The following is an 18,394-nucleotide window of genomic DNA, read 5'->3' on the forward strand; positions in this document are numbered from 1 at the left end:
ATCTGACCTGATGGCCAGGGGCATAGCTTTCGATCTGCTCCAGATGGCCAAGCGAATTGGCCCACAGAGTGAAGCCGCCGAATATGAAGATCTGTCCGGGGAGGAAAGCCTCACCCTGGACCGCATCGCTAGCGATGATCGAAGGAGCCATCAAGCCTTGCAGTGACGACACAGTGGAACTCTCAGTTAAAGCACCAATGTCGGTGTCAAAACCGGCAGATCTCAGGTAGGGGGTCCTGAACTGTGCGTCTAAGGCAGATGGTAACAGGAGGCAGGGACACGATGTTTACCCACGGGCCCTCTTGATTGAGGTCATACCCTATGTCCTGCTTGATTGTTCTTGATGATATGAGTATTACAAGAGTCGATCTACCACGAGATCAAAGAGGCTAAACCCTAGAAGCTAGCCTATGGTATGATTGTATGTTGTCCTTCGGACTAAAACCCTCCGGTTTATATAGACACCGGAGGAGGCTAGGGTTACATAAGGTCGGTTACAAAGGAGGAGATATACATATCTGTATTGCCTAGCTTGCCTTCCACGCCAAGTAAAGTCCCATCCGGACACGGGACGAAGTCTTCAAACTTGTATCTTCATAGTCCAACAGTCCGGCCAAAGGATATAGTCCGGCTGTCTGGAGACCCCCTAATCCATGACTCCCTCAATCACCATCGTCACTGGCTTGAAACCTTGATCTCCATCGAAGCATCTTTGTTGTCTCGCCAACTATTTCTTCTACGACTATCGCTACCGCTTAGTGATAAAGAAAGCAATTACATGGCGATTGCATTTCATACAATAAAGCGACAACCATATGGCTCCTGCCAGTTGCCGATAACTGTGTTACAAAACATGATCATCTCATACAATAAAATTTAGCATCATGTCTTGACCATATCACATCACAACATGCCCTGCAAAAACAAGTTAGACGTCCTCTACTTTGTTGTTGCAAGTTTTACATGGCTGCTACGTGCTGAGCAAGAACCGTTCTTACCTACGCATCAAAACCACAACGCGGTATAGTGATTGCTTTTTGATCTTCAGAAAGAACCATGTTCATTGAATATGATTCATATAAAGTTGGAGAAACTGACACCCACCAGCCACCTGAGTGCGAAGCATGTCGGTAGAACCAGTCTCGCGTAAGCACACGTGTAATGTCGGTCTGGGCCGCTTCATCCAACAATACTGCCGAATCAAGAAACAACTAGTGACGGCAAGCAATATGTATATACCCACACCCACAACTCCTTTGTCTTCTACTCATGCATATAACATCTACGCATAGATCTAGCTCTGATACCACTGTTGGGGAACGTAGTAATTTCAAAAAAAAATCTTACGCACACGCAAGATCATGGTGATGCATAGCAATGAGAGGGGAAGAGTGTTGTCCACATACGCTTGTAGACCGTAAGAAGAACCCTTATGACAACGCGGTTGATGTAGTCGTATGTCTTCACGATTGACCGATCCTAGTACTGAAAGTACGGCACCTCCGTGATCTGCACACGTTTGGCTCGGTGACGTCCCACGAATTCTTGATCCAGCTGAGTGTCGTGGGAGAGCCTCATCGGCACGACGGCGTGATGACGGTGATGATGATGCTACCGTCGCTGGGCTTCGCCTAAGCAGTACGATGATATGACCGAGGTGGATTATGGTGGAAGGGGCACCGCACACGGCTAAGGGATCAATGATCAACTTGTGTGTCTATGGGGTGCCCCCTGCCCATGTATATAAAGGATGGAGGGGGGAGGAGGCCGGCCCTTATAGGGCGCACCTAAACTGTGGAGTCCTACTAGGACTCCCTAGTCCTAGAAGGTTTCCACCTCCCACGTGGAATAGGAAAAAGGGAAGGGAGAAGGAGAAGGAAGGAAGGGGCGCCCCCTTTACCTAGTCCAATTCGGACCAGTCCATGGGGAAGGGGCGCGGCCAAACTTGAGGCCTTTCTCTCCTTTCCCGTATGGCCCATTAAGGCCCAATACGATTCCCGTAACTCTCCACTACTCCGACAAATACCCGAATCACTCGGAACCTTTACGATGTCCGAATATATCCTTCCAATATATCGATCTTTACGTCTCGACCATTTCTAGACTCCTCGTCATGACCCCGATCTCATCCAGGACTCCGAACAAACTTCGGTCACCAAATCACATAACTCATAATACAAATCGTCACAGAACGTTAAGCGTGCGGACCTTACGGGTTCGAGAACTATGTAGACATGACCGAGACTCATCTCCGGTCAATAACCAATAGCGGAACTTGGATCCTCATATTGGCTCCTACATATTCTATGAAGATCTTTATCGGTCAAACCACATAACAACATACGTTGCTCCCTTTGTCATCGGTATGTTACTTGCCCGAGATTTGATCGTCGAATCATCATACCTGGTTCAATCTGTTACCGGCAAGTCTCTTTACTTGTTTCGTAATGCATCAACCCGTAACTAACTCATTAGTCACATTGCTTGCAAGCCTTATAGTGTTGTGCATTACCGAGAGGGCCCAGAGATACCTCTCCGATACACGGAGTGACAAATCCTAATCTTGGTCTATGCCAACTCAACAAACACCATCGGAGACACCTATAGAGCATCGTTATAATCACCCAGTTACATTGTGATGTTTGATAGCACACAAGGTGTTCCTCTGGTATTCGGGAGTTGCATAATCTCATAGTCTGAGGAACATGTATAATTCATGAAGAAAGCAGTAGCAACGAAACCGTAACGATCATAATGCTAAGCTAACGAATGGCTCTTGTCCATCACATCATTCTCCTAATGATGTGATCCCATTCATCAAATGACAACACATGTCTATGGTTAGGAAACATAACCATCTTTGATAAACGAACTAGTCAAGTAGAGGCATACTAGGGACACTTTGTTGTTAATACAATTCTGGCATGAATAATAAACATTTATCATGAAATAAGGAAATAAATAATAACTTTATTATTGCGTCTAGGGCATATTTCCTTCAGTCTCCCACTTGCACTAGAGTCAATAATCTAGTTCACATCGCCATGTGATTTAACATCAATAGTTCACATCACCATGTGATTAACACCCGTAGTTCACATCGTCATGTGACCAACACCCAAAGGGTTACTAGATTCAATAATCTAGTTCACATCGCTATGTGATTAACACCAAAAGAGTACTAAGGTGTGATCATGTTTTGCTTGTGAGAGAAATTTAGTCAACGGGTCTGCCACATTCAGAGCCGCATGTATTTTGCAAATATTCTATGTCTACAATACTCTGCACGGAGCTACTCTAGCTACCTGCTCTGACGTTCAATATGTATCTGAATTGAGACTCAGAGTCATCTAGATCGGTGTCAAAGCTTGCATCGACGTAACTCTTTATGACGAACTCTTTATCACCTCCATAACTGAGAAATATTTCCTTAGTCCTCTAAGGATAATTTTGACTGCTATCCAGTGATCTACTCCTATATCAAAATTGTAATCCCTTGCCAAACTCAGGGCAAGGTATACAATAGGTCTGGTACACAGCATGGCATACTTTATAGAACGAATGGTTGAGGCATAGGGAATGACTTTCATTCTCTCTCTATCTTCTGCCTTGGTCGGGTTTTGAATCTTACTCAACTTCACACCTTGCAACACAGGCAAGAACTCTTTCTTTGACTGTTCCATTTTGAACTACTTCAAAAACTTGTCAAGGTATGTACTCATTGAAAAAACTTATCAAGCATCTTGATCTATCTCTATAGATCTTGATGCTCAATATGTAAGCAGCTTTACCGATGTCTTTCTTTGAAAAAACTCCTTTCAAACACTCGTTTGTGCTTTTGAGAAAATTCTACATCATTTCCGATTGACAATATGTCATTCACATATACTTATCAGAAAGGATGTAGTGCTCCCACTCACTTTCTTGTAATTACAGGCTTCACCGCAAGTCTGTATAAAACTATATGCTTTGATCACACGATCAAAACGTACATTCCAACTCCGAGATGCTTGCACCAGTCCATAAATGGATCACTGGTGCTCACACACTTTGTTAACATCTTTTGGATTGACAACACCTTATGGTTGCATCATATACAACTCTTCTTTAAGAAATCCATGCAGGTTTGACATCCATTTGCCAAATTTCATAAAATGCGGCAATTGCTAACATGATTCGGACAGACTTTTAAGCATCGATACAAGTGAGAAAATCTCATTGTAGTCAACACCTTGAACTTGTTGAAAACACTTTTGCGACAATTTGATCTTTGTACATAGTAACACTACTATCAGTGTCCGTCTTCCTCTTGAAGATCTATTTATTCTCTATGGCTTGCCGATCATCGGGCAAGTCAACCAAAGTCCACACTTTGTTCTCATACATGGATCCTATCTCAAATTTCATGGCCTCAAGCCATTTCGCGGAATCTGGACTCATCATCGCTTCCTCATAGTTCGTAGGTTTTTCATGGTCTAGTAACATGATTTCTAGGACAGGATTACCGTACCACTTTGGTGCGGAACGTATTCTGGTTGACCTATGAGGTTTGGTAGTGACTTGATCTGAAGTTTCATAATCATTATCATTAACTTCCTCACTAATCGGTGTAGGCATCACCGGAACTGATTTCTGTGATGAACTACTTTTCAATTCGGGAGAAGGTACAATTACCTTATCAAGTTCTACTTTCCTCCTACTCACTTCTTTCGTGAGAAACTCCTTCTCTAGAAAGGATCCATTCTTAGCAACAAATATCTTTCCTTCGAATCTGTGATAGAAGGTGTACCCAACAGTTACTTTTGGGTATCCTATGAAGACGCACTTCTCCGATTTGGGTTTGAGCTTATCAGGATGAAACTTTTTCACATAAGCATCGCAATCCCAAACTTTAAGAAATGACAGCTTAGGTCTCTTGTTAAACCACAGTTCATACGGTGTCGTCTCAACGGATTTCGATGGTGCCCTTTTTAACATGAATGTAGTTGTCTCTAATGCATAACCCCAAAAATGATAGTGGTAAATCGGTAAGAGACATCATAGATTGCACTATATCCAATAAAGTACGGTTATGATGTTTGGACACACCATTATGCTATGGTGTTCCAGGTGGCACGAATTTGTGAAACTATTCTACATTGTTTTAATTGAAGACCAAACTCGTAACTCAAATATTCGTCTCCGCGATCAGATCGTAGAAACTTTATTCTCCTAATGATGTGATCCCGTTCATCAGATGACAACACATGTCTATGGTTAGGAAACATAACCATCTTTGATAAATGAACTAGTCAAGTAGAGGCATACTAGGGACACTTTGTTTTGTCTATGTATACACACATGTACTAAGTTTCCGGTTAATACAATTCTAGCATGAATAATAAACATTTATCATGAAATAAGGAAATAAATAATAAATTTATTATTGTCTCTAGGGCATATTTCTTCAGCTACTACTAACAGTTAGCTGTAGCATCGTAGTAGTAGCATGGCCACTCGCGGTATTGATAGCCTTAAAACCAACACCGCTACTAGGGTTTCTCTAGTAGTGACACAAGAAGAAAGCGAGAAATAAAGACTAACATGGATTATACAATGAAAGAGGATGAACACGGACACCAAGAATGAATGTGTGAATATTAATGCAATGTCAGTGAGAAATGCGTACTCCCCCAAGCTTAGGATTTTGGCCTAAGTTGGTCTAACGCCACTCAAAGAATCCATTGGGTCCAGTGGGGAAGTGGCTGGGCTGCGGCACTCGAGCATCCCAAGGTTGGGCCTCATTCTCTACCGCGGCCAACTCGTCTTTATAAGCAATGATATCCGGTGACATATTTGTGCCTGGCATCAGAATCAAACAAAGAGGGTGCAAGCAATGAAATACTATCACGAGTATCCTCACTAATACCAAGTTATAATGAATGTGGCGAGGAGGCTCGGGGTTATCAATGAAGTGGTGATATATCATAGACTAGTGATCTAGGTAAATCCCAGGCAGCAAATAATCATTATGGCGTATATCAACATGGAAACCACTCGCTAGGCGAGTAGCATAAATACCACCATAAATTTTACCCCTAGCCCTGTTAGTGTGTGCTGCCTCTTGAGCATGATTTGGTTTTCCCTTCAAGACGAAAGGGTGATGCAGCAAAGTAGCGTAAGTATTTCCCTCGGTTTTGAGAACCAAGGTATCAATCCAGTAGGAGACAACGCACAAGTCACCTAGTACCTGCACGGACAATCAAGAACCTTGCAACCAACGCGATAAAGGGGTTGTCAATCCCTTCAGGGTCACTCGCAAAAGTGAGATCTAATAAAGATAGTAAGATAAATATTTTTGGAATTTTTGTTGTATAGATTGGAAAGTAAAGATTGCAAAATAGTAAATGAGATGCGATGTAAATAAAAGAGATGCAATATAATAAGAAAGAGACCTGGGGGGCATAGGTTTCATTAGTGGCTTCTCTCAAGATAGCATGTATTACGGTGGGTGAACAAATTACTGCCGAGCAATTGATAGAAAAGTGCATAGTTATGAAGACTAGTCGTAAACCCGTGCGTCTGCACGGGCTAGCTTATTCTAAATAGATGTATGTCGGTTGAACATCTGCTAACATTTGATACATGCAATATTTGTTTGAAATAAAATAAAAACTTATTACATAATGAATTGCTAATACTATTTCATGGGTGATGCAAAGGATCTATTTCTCAACCAATTCCGATTGGGACAATTTACAAATAAGTAGGTTTAATAACTTATGCTACACTGGTACTAAAGTTGCATACCTTGCTCTAAATAGAAAAAAAAATGCCATCACAAAATATGTACTATCTTCCCTTGTTTACATGGTGGTAGTCAATTTGTGTGCTTGGGAATATACAGTAATATAGAATGATATGTGTACCAACCCTGAATGCCTCCATTGAGCTTGATTTAAAAAAGAAGTGAAAGCGCATTCTAAAGCTTGAGAACCAAACATATTTTTTGTATATTAACAGGAAGACAAATGAGCGCATCATTTTTTAGTTCGACGCATTAATCTTTTTGTGTAACCTGCTAATGAAAACATTTGTGTCGGTGGGAACGACACCTATGGGATCACAAGAATCCCTACTACGGTTGCGGGGCGCGGGGTCGTCAGAAGAGCGGATCAAACAGATAGCACACGGTTCGTTTATCTAGGTTCGGGCCGCGAGGATGCGTAAAACCCTACTCCTGCTTTGGTGGATTGTACATCTGTGTTCTTGAGCTAGCTATGGGGCGTGAGGAGCTCCAAATAGCCGAATCCTCCTCCTGGTCGCCTCGGGCCTCCTTTTATAGGAAAGGGGTTGCCACAGTGGCACACAGGAGGTGGAAAGGGAACAGTGATGTGAGGTTATCCCTTGCATTACATGACAAGGCGCATTTAATGCGTCTTGCCCAGGTGTCCTTGCTTTATCGGGGACGGGGGAGAGCCCTGTCTCATCCGTCGCCGCTCCCTCTCGCGTCGACACGCGCCCTGGCTAGCGGCGCCCGCGGTGCCATGTAGGCAGGCAGGCAGCCGAGGTGGCGTAGTGGTGGGTCTCCACGAAGATCTGCATGCCGCCACGCAGGTGCTAGTCCAGCTGGTTGGGTTAGCAGCTGCATGCGAACAGCGGTGGAGTTTTGACTGGCGTGGGCCTGATGGTGGCCCTACGGGTGTTCTTGGCAAGGGCCTTGCCGGGGCCCCGGCAAGGGTCTTGCCGTGGCGCCTGCTGTCATCCCCGGCAAGGCTCTTGCCGGGGGCCTTGTGGTCCTCCTTGGCTGGGATCCCACCAAGGATCACCATCTTCTGAAGGGTGTATCTGATCTTGAATGTCTTCACAAAGATCTGCATGCCACTACGGGGATGTCTCCCGAATCCTTGCCCCATGGGGGCAGTGGACTCAAGGGTGACTCACTCCGTAGGTGTGGGGCGAGCTGCCACGGCAAGGGTCTTGCCGGGTTTGCTAAAACCGCCTCCCGGCAAGGATCTTGCCGGGGGGGTCCGCTTCGTCCCCTTTGTTCTTTGTGATCTTGGTCTTGGCATCGTTCTGCTTCTCCTGAGCTTCGGCCTTACCTTGGCTCACCTCCCTTGCCTTGCTCAGTGTGGTGGTGCCCGTGGCTCAGACTGCCCGTGCACAGTTGTAGGGGTACAAAAGGTGTACCCCTCTTTTTGTACACCGACAGGAGCCCCCGGGCCTGGCCCACACGTAAGCGCAATCGCGTCGTTGGGCTAGGCCCAAAAATGGTGCGCGGGCAGGTGGGGCGGTTTTTACCGCGGTAAGTCTCTTCGCGTGCTGCGCTTCCCATGCTTCCCGCGCATGGCGCGGCGTGGGGAGGCGTGTGTGACGTGGGTGGCATGCGTGGGGCTAAGCTCTACATGCATGCGTCACGTCATAGTAAAGGGGGCGGTTCGCGCCTTCCCCATAAACGGAGGGAGGCGTGGAGGCGCGGCCCATTTACTGAACGGGGCCGAGGCGTGGTCTTCAAGGCGTCCACTCCCCACGATCACGGGGTGGGGAGAGGTCGCCTCACCCGTCACCTCGGTCCTGCACGCCTGCCACGTGGCTCTCATGCGCTTGGGGTGGTGAACGGTGGAGGCGGGAAATCGGGCCGCCGCGGGCTGGGGCGGCGGGTCAGTCCCAGTTCCCTGCGCCTTCCGCATCTTGATTGGCTGAGCGAGGCGGCCGAGCCCCCACCCCGTTCCTTTATAAAGAGTGGGAGGGGGGATGGCGTCCCGCATTCCTTCATCTCATCCTTCCTTCAGCTTCTGCTCCCCCCTTCCATCCGTCATGGAGAGAGGGAATCCTGGTCCTTCAACGGTGGCGGCGAGGGTCGCCGCTCGACAACGCGTCCCTCCTTCTCCTGCACCTGCGGTGGCAAAGCCAGCCGCGAGGGGAAGGGGGAGGGTGCGAGGCCGTGGGCGAGGCCGAGGCGCTCGGGGAAGAGGAGGACGGGGCGGCGCGCCGGCCTCGCCTCCGCCAGCAGTTCCTCCCCCCGTGGAGGGCCATGTTGGGGATGACCCTTGCGAGTTCTTCGTCAGGCTACGCCGGCCGCCTCGCCGTCGCCTTCGTCTCCCGACTCCATTCGCGCGGGAGGTGGAGCTGGATCCGCCGGAGTCGTTGTGGCTGCACATGAGGGGCTGCGCAATCAGTGGCACGCGGGCCCGCGTCAATTTCCCTGCCCCTCACGTGATGTATCTCCGTCGGGGATGGAAGACGTTTGCCCATATCCACCGCTTGACAGAGGGGCTCACTCTCCATTTTAAGCTGACGGAGGGTGGCCTTCTCTCCGTCAAGGTATTCGGGTGCTTCAAGACCCGTGCAAGGTGCTGCGTGGAGAGCTCTTCTGATAGTGAAGACTCCTCCTCGGGCGGGAGTGACGAGGAGGACAGCGGCAGTGACGACGAGGGTAGTAGGCGGCAGGATGGCGGGTCCGATTATGTGTCGGGTGCCGCTCCGTGCGGCACCGGCGACCCCATCATCCGCGTCGCCGGCTCCCTGAACTTCCCGGGGTCGTCTCCTTGGGCGGCTGGCATTGGGAGGCTGCAAAAGAGGAAGAGGGCGGGTGGCAAGGCCATCAAGTCGAAGTATGCAGGCACCGACGCCTTCAACGCATGCTGATGTCTTGCCGCCTCGTCTTCGAGCTTTGCTTCCGGCGCCGCCATCACCATCCAGCCTTCGGACGGCCGCCGAGATGTTCTCTTGGTGTCTTCTGCCACCTGTAGCTCGCCTAGGCGCCCCTTTTGCCCTTTTCGCCTCCTTGACCTGCCTCCTGAGGAGAGGGACAAGAAAGGGATTATGGGCACCTTATCTCTTTTTAGTTTGTAAGCCTTCGGGCCTTAGCTGAATTTAAAATTTGTAATCCCATCATTCATGTTTTTCATTCCCTATGGACTGTACCTGAGTGGAATGTTTTTAATGAAAAAGGGATGCTTGCCGGGACATTTGTTTGTGGGTAGAACCCACGACAAGGAGTAAATCCTTCATATCTTTAAGATAAACATTTCCTTGCCCGGCAACAGGCCTTGTCGTCTCCCCACTTCGTTCGACCTTCCTCACGCCTTTGGCAGAGGCAGGGATGAGGCGGGTTCTGGCTCCTTTTTTCATCCTTCCGCTACCGCGACTACGACCAAACTTGGCCCCAAGAACGAGCCCTGGGGCCTAGAGTTATGGGAGCACGGTAGCTTAGGGGAAAACGAGGTTTCACATACCTCAGTCCATAATGGAATGCATGATAAGGGATGAAGAACTTATCTGAAGATGTAGCCCCCGGCAACTCTGGTTCGCCGTGGGTGAATCTTTGCTCTTGCAGCCCCCGGCAATGCTGGCTTGCCGGGGCTAGATGCTAGTCTGTTCATCTTCTTTTCCTCCCCAAGTGGTTCGGCATGGATATCCGTGTGTCCTGTGAACTAAAGAAGACAAAAGAAAGACAAAGAGACGCACACTCGACCTCTAAGCTAGGGGTTAGTTGCCGCTAAGCACTATCAACCCTAACCAAGGACGAGACTCGACCTAGCATGCATGCTATAACTTAGGGCGCCAGCGCTTCATTTATTTATGCTCAGGGTCTGCGCCTAGCTTTGTACAAAGGGTTACATGCATCATCGGCAATGCTTGTACAAAAGGTGGCTTGCCGGGGGGCGGCAAGCCGTGCCTCACGGGTAAAACTTGCGAAGATGCTCAATGTTCCAGGAGTTACTCACCGGAACGGCATCTTTGGTCTCCAGGCGGACTATGCCGGGCCTGGTGACTCGTATTACCCGATAAGGGCCTTCCCACTTTTCCGTCAACTTGTTGGAATTCTTGGCCGATTGAACGCGCCGAAGGACAAGGTCGCCTTCCTCAAGGCTTCGGGCATGAACCTTGCGGGTATGGTAGCGGCGCAAGGCTTGCTGGTAGCGTGCTGCTTTCACAGCCGCCCGAAGACGATCTTCCTCAAGGAGCATTGCGTCATCTTGCCACAGTTTCTCTTGCTCAAGCTCATCATAAGCGAGCACTCGAGGTGACCCGTATATGAGTTCAGTGGGGAGAACTGCTTCTGCCCCGTATACCAGGGAAAAAGGTGTCTGGCCGGTGGCTCGATTTGGCGTCGTCCTGATCGACCAAAGAACCGTCGGCAACTCATCAATCCAGCGCCTTCCACTCTTGTGCAGCCTGTCAAAGGTCTTGGTCCTTAAGCCTCACAGCACTTCAGTGTTTGCCCTCTCAGCTTGACCATTGCTTTGTGGGTGAGCAACGGAAGCAAAACAAACTTTGCTGCCGAGGTCTTGGATATATTGCATGAAGGTGCGGCTTGTGAACTGTGTGCCGTTGTCGGTGATGACCCTGTTGGGTACACCAAAACGGCACACTAGTCCCTTGAAGAACTTGATGGCTGACTGAGTTGTGACCTTCCTCACTGCCTCCACCTCCGGCCACTTTGTGAACTTGTCGATTGCAACGTGCAAGTACTCAAAGCCCCCGACAGCGCGGGGGAAAGGGCCCAGTATGTCGAGCCCCAGACCGAGAAGGGCCAGGAGAGAGGAATGGTTTGAAGGGCTTGAGCTGGCTGATGAAGCTTCTTTGAATGGAACTGACACGCTTCACACCTGGTGACTAGTGTCGTCGCATCCTGGAGGGCGGTGGGCCAGAAGAAGCCTTGCCGAAATGCCTTGCCGGCAAGGGCCCTTGACTCGATGTGGGATCCACATATGCCTCCGTGTATCTCTGCCAACAGCTCCAGTCCTTCCTCCCGAGGGATACACTTCAATTTCACACCGTTCGGCCTCTTTCTGTACAAGACGTCATCGACGAACTGGTACATGGTAGAGCGACGGGCTACTTTTTCTGCTTCTTCCCGCTCTTCAGGAAGTTCCCCTGTTTGGAGGAATCTGACGGTATGCTGTGCCCACGCTGGAGCTTGAGGCTTGACGGCGAGGACTAAAGGCATTTCCTCCGCTATAGGAGCGGCTGTCTCGACGGCAAGAGCTTGACGCTCCGCCGGAGCTAGCCGTCCCGTGGCGGGCTCAGTGTCCCCGGCAACATCCTTGCTGGCGGCTCCGGGAAGCTCGGCGGGAAAGTACTTGCTGGGTCCTGATTTCCTCCTCTTGTTCTGCTCTGTTGATGGATCAACGGATGGCTGAGTTAGCTGGAGCACAAAGGTATCTGGTTCCACGGGTAGCTTGAGGGCAGCACGTTTTGACAGGTAATCGGCGATATCGTTCTCCGCTCGGGGAACGTATTCAGCCTGTATACCGTCGAAATGCTCTTCTAGCATTCTCACTTCATCGACGTAGGCCTTCATCAACGGGCTCTGGTAGTCCTTGTTGACATGCTTGACGACGAGCTGTGAGTCGCCCCTGACGATGAGCTTCTTGATTCTGAGGTCCGCCGCGATCCTAAGACCGGCAAGCAGCCCTTCGTACTCCGCCGTATTGTTTGTTGACACCTCCCTGGGGAAGTGCATCTAGATCACGTACTTGAGGTGCTCTCCGGTGGGCGCGACAAGCAGTACGCCAGCCCCGGCGCCGTGTAAGGAGAAAGCTCCATCAAAGTACATGATCCAACTGCAACTTGCCTCCTTGCCGGGGAGAGCAGTCTCTTGGGCTTCTTCGTCAGGCGTTGCGGTCCATTCTGCAATGAACTCCGCCAGGACTCGGCTCTGAATCATCGAAGTACTTTCAAACTTAAGGCCAAAGCTGGACAGCTCCAGTGCCCATTCCACAATTCTTCCCGTTGCATCTGGATTGTGCAATTTCCGTTGCAGAGGGAGGCGAGTGACGATAGTGATCTCGTGTGCCTGGAAGTAGTGGTGCAGCTTCCTCGAGGCCATAAGAAGGCCGAAGAGCAGTTTTTGCACGCCGGAGTACCTTGATCTAGCTCCCTGCAGGAGGGAACTAACAAAGTAGACCAGGTGCTGCATCATTTTCTTCTTCGGCGGCACTTCAACTGGCTATGTCGTCTCTGCATTGGAGGTGTCGGGCTCTGTCGCTGCCATTACCTCGTCGTCAACCTCTCTCTGCGCCACTAGTGCGGCGCTGACCACCTGGTTCGTTGCCTCCAGGTATAGCAGCAACGGCTCATGTGGCCTACGCGCAACTAGTATTGGCGCGGAGGAGAGGTACTTCTTCAAATCTTGCAATGCTGCTTCGGCTTCTGGCGTCCACTCCATCGGGCTGGCCTTTTTCAGGATCTTGAAAAAGGGAAGGGCACGCTCGGCAGACTTGGAAATGAATCTGCCCATGGCGGCGATGCAACCAGCAAGCCGACGCACATCCTTGATTCGCTTGGGTGCTTCAATCTGCTCTATAGCTTTGATCTTGTCCGGATTGGCCTCTATCCCATGTTGTGACACAAAGAACCCGAGAAGCTTGCCGGGCGGGACGCCAAAGACGCACTTCTCAAGGTTCAGCTTAAGATTGATCTTGCGCAGGTTTGCAAATGTTTCTTGCAAATCCGGTATGAGGGTTGCCCTGTCCTTGGTTTTGACAACTATGTCATCCATATAAGCTTCCATATTTCTATGGAGCTGGGGTTCAAAACCAATCTAGACCGCCCTTGCAAACGTCGAACCAGCACTCTTCAGCCCGAAAGGCATCCGCATGAAACAATACGTACCACATGGGGTGATGAATGCTGTTTTCTCTTTGTCTTCTCTTGTCATGAAGATCTGGTGGTAGCCGGAGTAGGCATTGAGGAATGACAACAGATCACACCCAGCTGTGGAGTCAACAATCTGGTCGATGCGCGGCAACGGGAAGGGGTCCTTAGGACAAGCCTTATTGATATCTATGTAATCAATACACAGCCTCCACTTCCCATTAGCCTTGCGCACTACGACCGGATTGGCCAACCACGTTGAATGGAGCACTCCTCTTACCAAACCCGCTGCTTCCAGTTTCCGGATCTCCTCTGTGATGAACTCTTGTCGTTCCAAAGCTTGCTTTCTGACCTTCTGCTTGACGGGCCGCGCATGAGGACAGACAGCAAGGTGGTGCTCAACCACCTCCCTAGGAACGCCAGGGATGTCGGAAGCTTGCCATGCAAACACATCGACATTCGCCCGCGGGAAGGTGACGAGCGCGTCTTCCTATTTGTCGTCGCGGGAAGGGGATCTTGGCAACATCAAACACGATCCTCTCCGTCCTGTAGTTTAGATCGCTTCCAAAAGTCACGGGCAGCGTGACCTTTCCCTTAGGTTGGCTTCTTCCCGGGTTGACCCCCTGAAATGTGCCCGTCTCTTCGAGGTCTCCATCAGGAATCTGCAGTTTCTCGATCACGGCAGGCAAGATCAAGTTTAGACCGGCCCCGCAATCGACTAGCATCTTTGTCACCTTGAGGTTGCGTATTGTTGGTGAAACCAACAATGGCAAGCACCCGACCGCAGTAGTGCGATCAGGGTGATCCTCGGTGTCAAAAATGATAGGTGTGCTAGACCACTTCAGCGGCCTTTGGGCATCAAACGACGGCTCTGCCGCTGTAATCTCTCGCACCCACTATTTAAGCTGGCGGTGAGAAGTATGTAGCGAGGCGTCACCGTCGACGCACATGGCCTCTGTAGCTTTCTGAAACTCTTGGTCGCTGGATTCGTCATCCTCTTCGTGATCGTCGTCTTCTGGCTTTTTGTCACGGCCCCGGGCGGGCCTCTCCTGTTGTTTATCCTTGCCGCGACGGCCCGCCTGGGCGTCACGCTTCTTGCCGGACCCCTCAGCACCGTCTTGGCCCTTCTCCTTGTCCCGCCTCTCATATTTAGCCCTCTGCTTCTCAGTGAGGAGCTCAACCTGTCGGCAATCTTGGAGAGCATGGCCTTTGGTGCGATGGATCTTGCAGTATCGCTTGTCGGAGTTTCTTGGCTTCTCGGCAACCGCCGAGGCCCAGCAGGCGACACATCCGGCAATTTCCTTGCCGGGGTCATCTGCCTTGGTTTTCTTGGTGGAGCCGGTGTCACCAGATCCCTCGACGGCAAGCACGGCTTTACCTTTGCGCTTCCTGTTGTGGCGCCAGCCCTTCTTCGCCGGGGCGGTAGAATCTTCATCTGAGGAGTCGGTTTCCACGCCGGCATCTTCGCCGGGGTACTTCCTTCCCTCTTCAGCCCGGGCACATCTGTCAGCAAGAACATAGAGTTCTGCTACATCTTTCACCTTGTTCATTGCCAGCTCTTCGCGCATCTTGCGGTTACACACATTCTGATGGAACGCGCTGATGATGGCGGTAGGGTGAACATCAGGGATATTGTACTGTATCCGGCTGAACCTTTGTATATACTTGCGGAGACTCTCGCCTCCCTTCTGGGGAATGACGTGCAGGTCGCTCGCTTGGCCATGGGCTTGGTGGCCTCCAGTAAAGGCGCCCACAAACTCATGGCACAAATCCGACCAGGAGGAAATAGAGTCTACCGGCAAGTGCATCAACCATGACATGGCGTTGGGTTTAAGAGCCAACGGAAAGTAATTCGCAAGCACCTTATCGTCACAGGCTCCGGCAGCTTCCATCGCAATGGTGTAGATGCTGAGGAACATGGACGGGTGGGTCTTGCCGCTGTACTTTTCGCCCACGTCAGGTTTGAAGGTGCGGTGAGTGGGCCACTAGAACTGCCGCAGCTCACGGGTAAAAGCCGGACAGCCTACCTCGTAAGGTAGGCCTCCAGGGCTCTCCGGTGCCGGGTGGTTCACAGCAGGCCCTGCTCGCCTGTCTGACTGGTGGCGCGCTCTGCGCCGGCGCTCGATAGTGGTTTGAGCGTCTTCATGTTCTCGTTCCCGAAGGACTTGGCGCTGGTCACAGTGGGTCCGCGGGTCGGACGACGCTATGGAGATTTCGTCGCCCGTAACGTCGCAACGGGCTGGCGTCCGTGGTACCGGGCGAGGAGGAGGCGAGTGCACCGTGGTCGCGGCGCCGCCGGCCTTCCTGCCACTGGTGCGTGGGACTTCGTCGGAGCGTCGACCCGGGGGCTCCACCGGACTCGGTTCGTCTTTGTTGGCCACCGCAACCAGGCTTCGGATAGTGGCTCTCCATTCATCGAGTTTCCCCGTAGTGGGAGGAAAATCGAGGAGCAACTACGCGCGCGCCAGGGCTTCTGCTGGCGTTGGTGGCAGCGAAACCTGCACGGATCCCGACGCGCTTCGACTTCTGAGCATGTCAGAAGGAGCTCTATCACGACCCCGCAGTCGCATGCCATCTTCACCAGCGCCTCGGCGAGCGGGCAAGACTTCTACCTCCCGGGAGTGGCGCTTGGGGCTCTTCCTGCGGCGACGCCCGGGGTCTTCGGCGTGATTACGCCGTTCGTCGCGCGCGCTTGAGAGGAGCGCGCCATCGGCACCAGCGTGGGAGTCTTGGAGGCCCTTGCATCGCCTTCGGGCGGGGTGGCAGTGATCTTGGAAGGCCTCGCGCCACCCGCGGAGGGCCTGGCTCTGTCTTTGGATTTGGCGGCGTGCGGCCCGTTACCAGGCGCACGAACATCGCCGCCTCCCAAACTCCGGCTGCTGGGACGGTGTTGGTGTTCGCGAACGGCGCCCCGGGTCCTTTCTGCGACCGGTCCGCTGCTCGCCCGCGTCGTGACGGGATGTCCGGCTTCCGGCGGGCCAACCGCCACCGTCGTCTTCTTCTTGGGTGCCATGATGATGATGAAGCGTCGAACTAACTGCTAAAGCCGATTCTCACAACTGCGCCCCCTACCTGGCGCGCCAAAGATGTCGGTGGGAACGACACATATGGGATCACAAGAATCCCTACTATGGTTGCGGGGCGTGGGGTCGTGAGAAGAGCGGATCAAACAGATAGCACACGGTTCGTTTATCCAGGTTCGGGCAGCGGGGATGCGTAAAACCCTACTTCTGCTTTGGTGGATTGTATATCTGTGTTCTTGAGCTAGCTATGGGGCGTGAGGAGCTCCAAAAAGCCGAATCCTCCTCCTGGTCGCCTCGGGCCTCCTTTTATAGGAAAGGGGTTGCCACAATGGAACACAGGAGGTGGAAAGGGAACAGTGATGTGAGGCTATCCCTCACATTACATGACAAGGCGCATTTAATGCGTCTAGCGCAGGTGTCCTTGCTTTATCGGGGACGGGGGAGAGCCATGTCTCGTCCGTCGCCGCTCCCTCTCGCGTCGACATGCGCCCTGGCCAGCGGCGCCCGCGGTGCCATGTAGGCAGGCAGGCAGCTGAGGTGGCGCAGTGGTGGGTCTCCACGAAGATCTGCATGCCGCCACGCAGGTGCCTGCCCAGCTGGTTGGGTCGGCAGCTGCATGCGAACGGCGGTGGAGGTTTGACTGGCGTGGGCCTGATGGTGGCCCTACGGGTATTCTTGGCAAGGGCCTTGCCGGGGCCCCGTCAAGGGTCTTGCCGTGGTGCCTGCTGTCATCCCCGGCAAGGCTCTTGCCGGGGGCCTTGTGGTCCTCCTTGGCTGGGATCCCGCCAAGGATCATCATCTTCTGAAGGGTGTATCTGATCTTGAATGTCTTCACAAAGATCTGCATGCCACCACGGGGATGTCTCCCGAATCCTTGCCCCATGGGGGCAGTGGACTCAAGGGTGACTCACTCCGTAGGTGTGGGGCGAGCTGCCACGGCAAGGGTCTTGCCAGGTTTGCTAAAACCGCCTCCCGGCAAGGATCTTGCTGGGGGGAGGGGTCCGCTTTGTCCCCTTTGCTCTTTGTGGTCTTGGTCTTGGCGTCGTTCTGCTTCTCCTGAGCTTCCGCCTTACCTTGGCTCAGCTCCCTTGACTTGCTCAGTGTGGTGGTGCCCGTGTACTACTAGGGAAACCCTTATACACAGAATCTTAGCAGCAGCGCGGTCTAAAAAGAGGCGCTACTGCTAATTAGCAGCAACGAGCTTTAGAAAAGAGCGCTGCTAATGACTGAGTAGCAGTAGCGCACTAGGTGAAAAGAGTGCTACTACTATAATTGCCACGGTGTTGCCCCTAGGCTAGATATAGTAGTAGCGCCCTTCCCATGGACGCGCTACTGCTAAAGAACTTAGTAGCAGCGTTTTGCGCAAAACTCGCTACTGCTAAGTATGACCGCAACTAATTAAGTTTAGTCCCATACTGCTAAGCGAACAAGGTGTTTACCACCTTAAATATGTTGCTTCTCAACCTATCTCGAGCACTTGGTCTTCATTGAACTATATGTGTATGATTTGTGGTTGCAATATGAATCCTCGCCTGTACCTATACAGGTACAGTGAGGATTCATGTTGACTATTTAGATTATACACAAAAAGAACAATGATGACCAATGTATATTTTTGATGTTTTTACCAAACAAAAGAAATAACTGCTTCCATTAGCAGTAGCGGTTTTCTCTAAAACGCGCTGTAGATAAGTTAGCTATACGCGTTTTCTGTACGTGCACTACTGCTAGTTCGAGTTAACCACCCCCCGCATCAAAATTTCGCTAAGTCCTCCTTCCCCCCCCCC

This window comes from Triticum dicoccoides, chromosome 7A (genome assembly GCF_002162155.2).
Source record: "Triticum dicoccoides isolate Atlit2015 ecotype Zavitan chromosome 7A, WEW_v2.0, whole genome shotgun sequence".
In the NCBI taxonomy this organism is placed as follows: Eukaryota; Viridiplantae; Streptophyta; class Magnoliopsida; order Poales; family Poaceae; genus Triticum; species Triticum dicoccoides.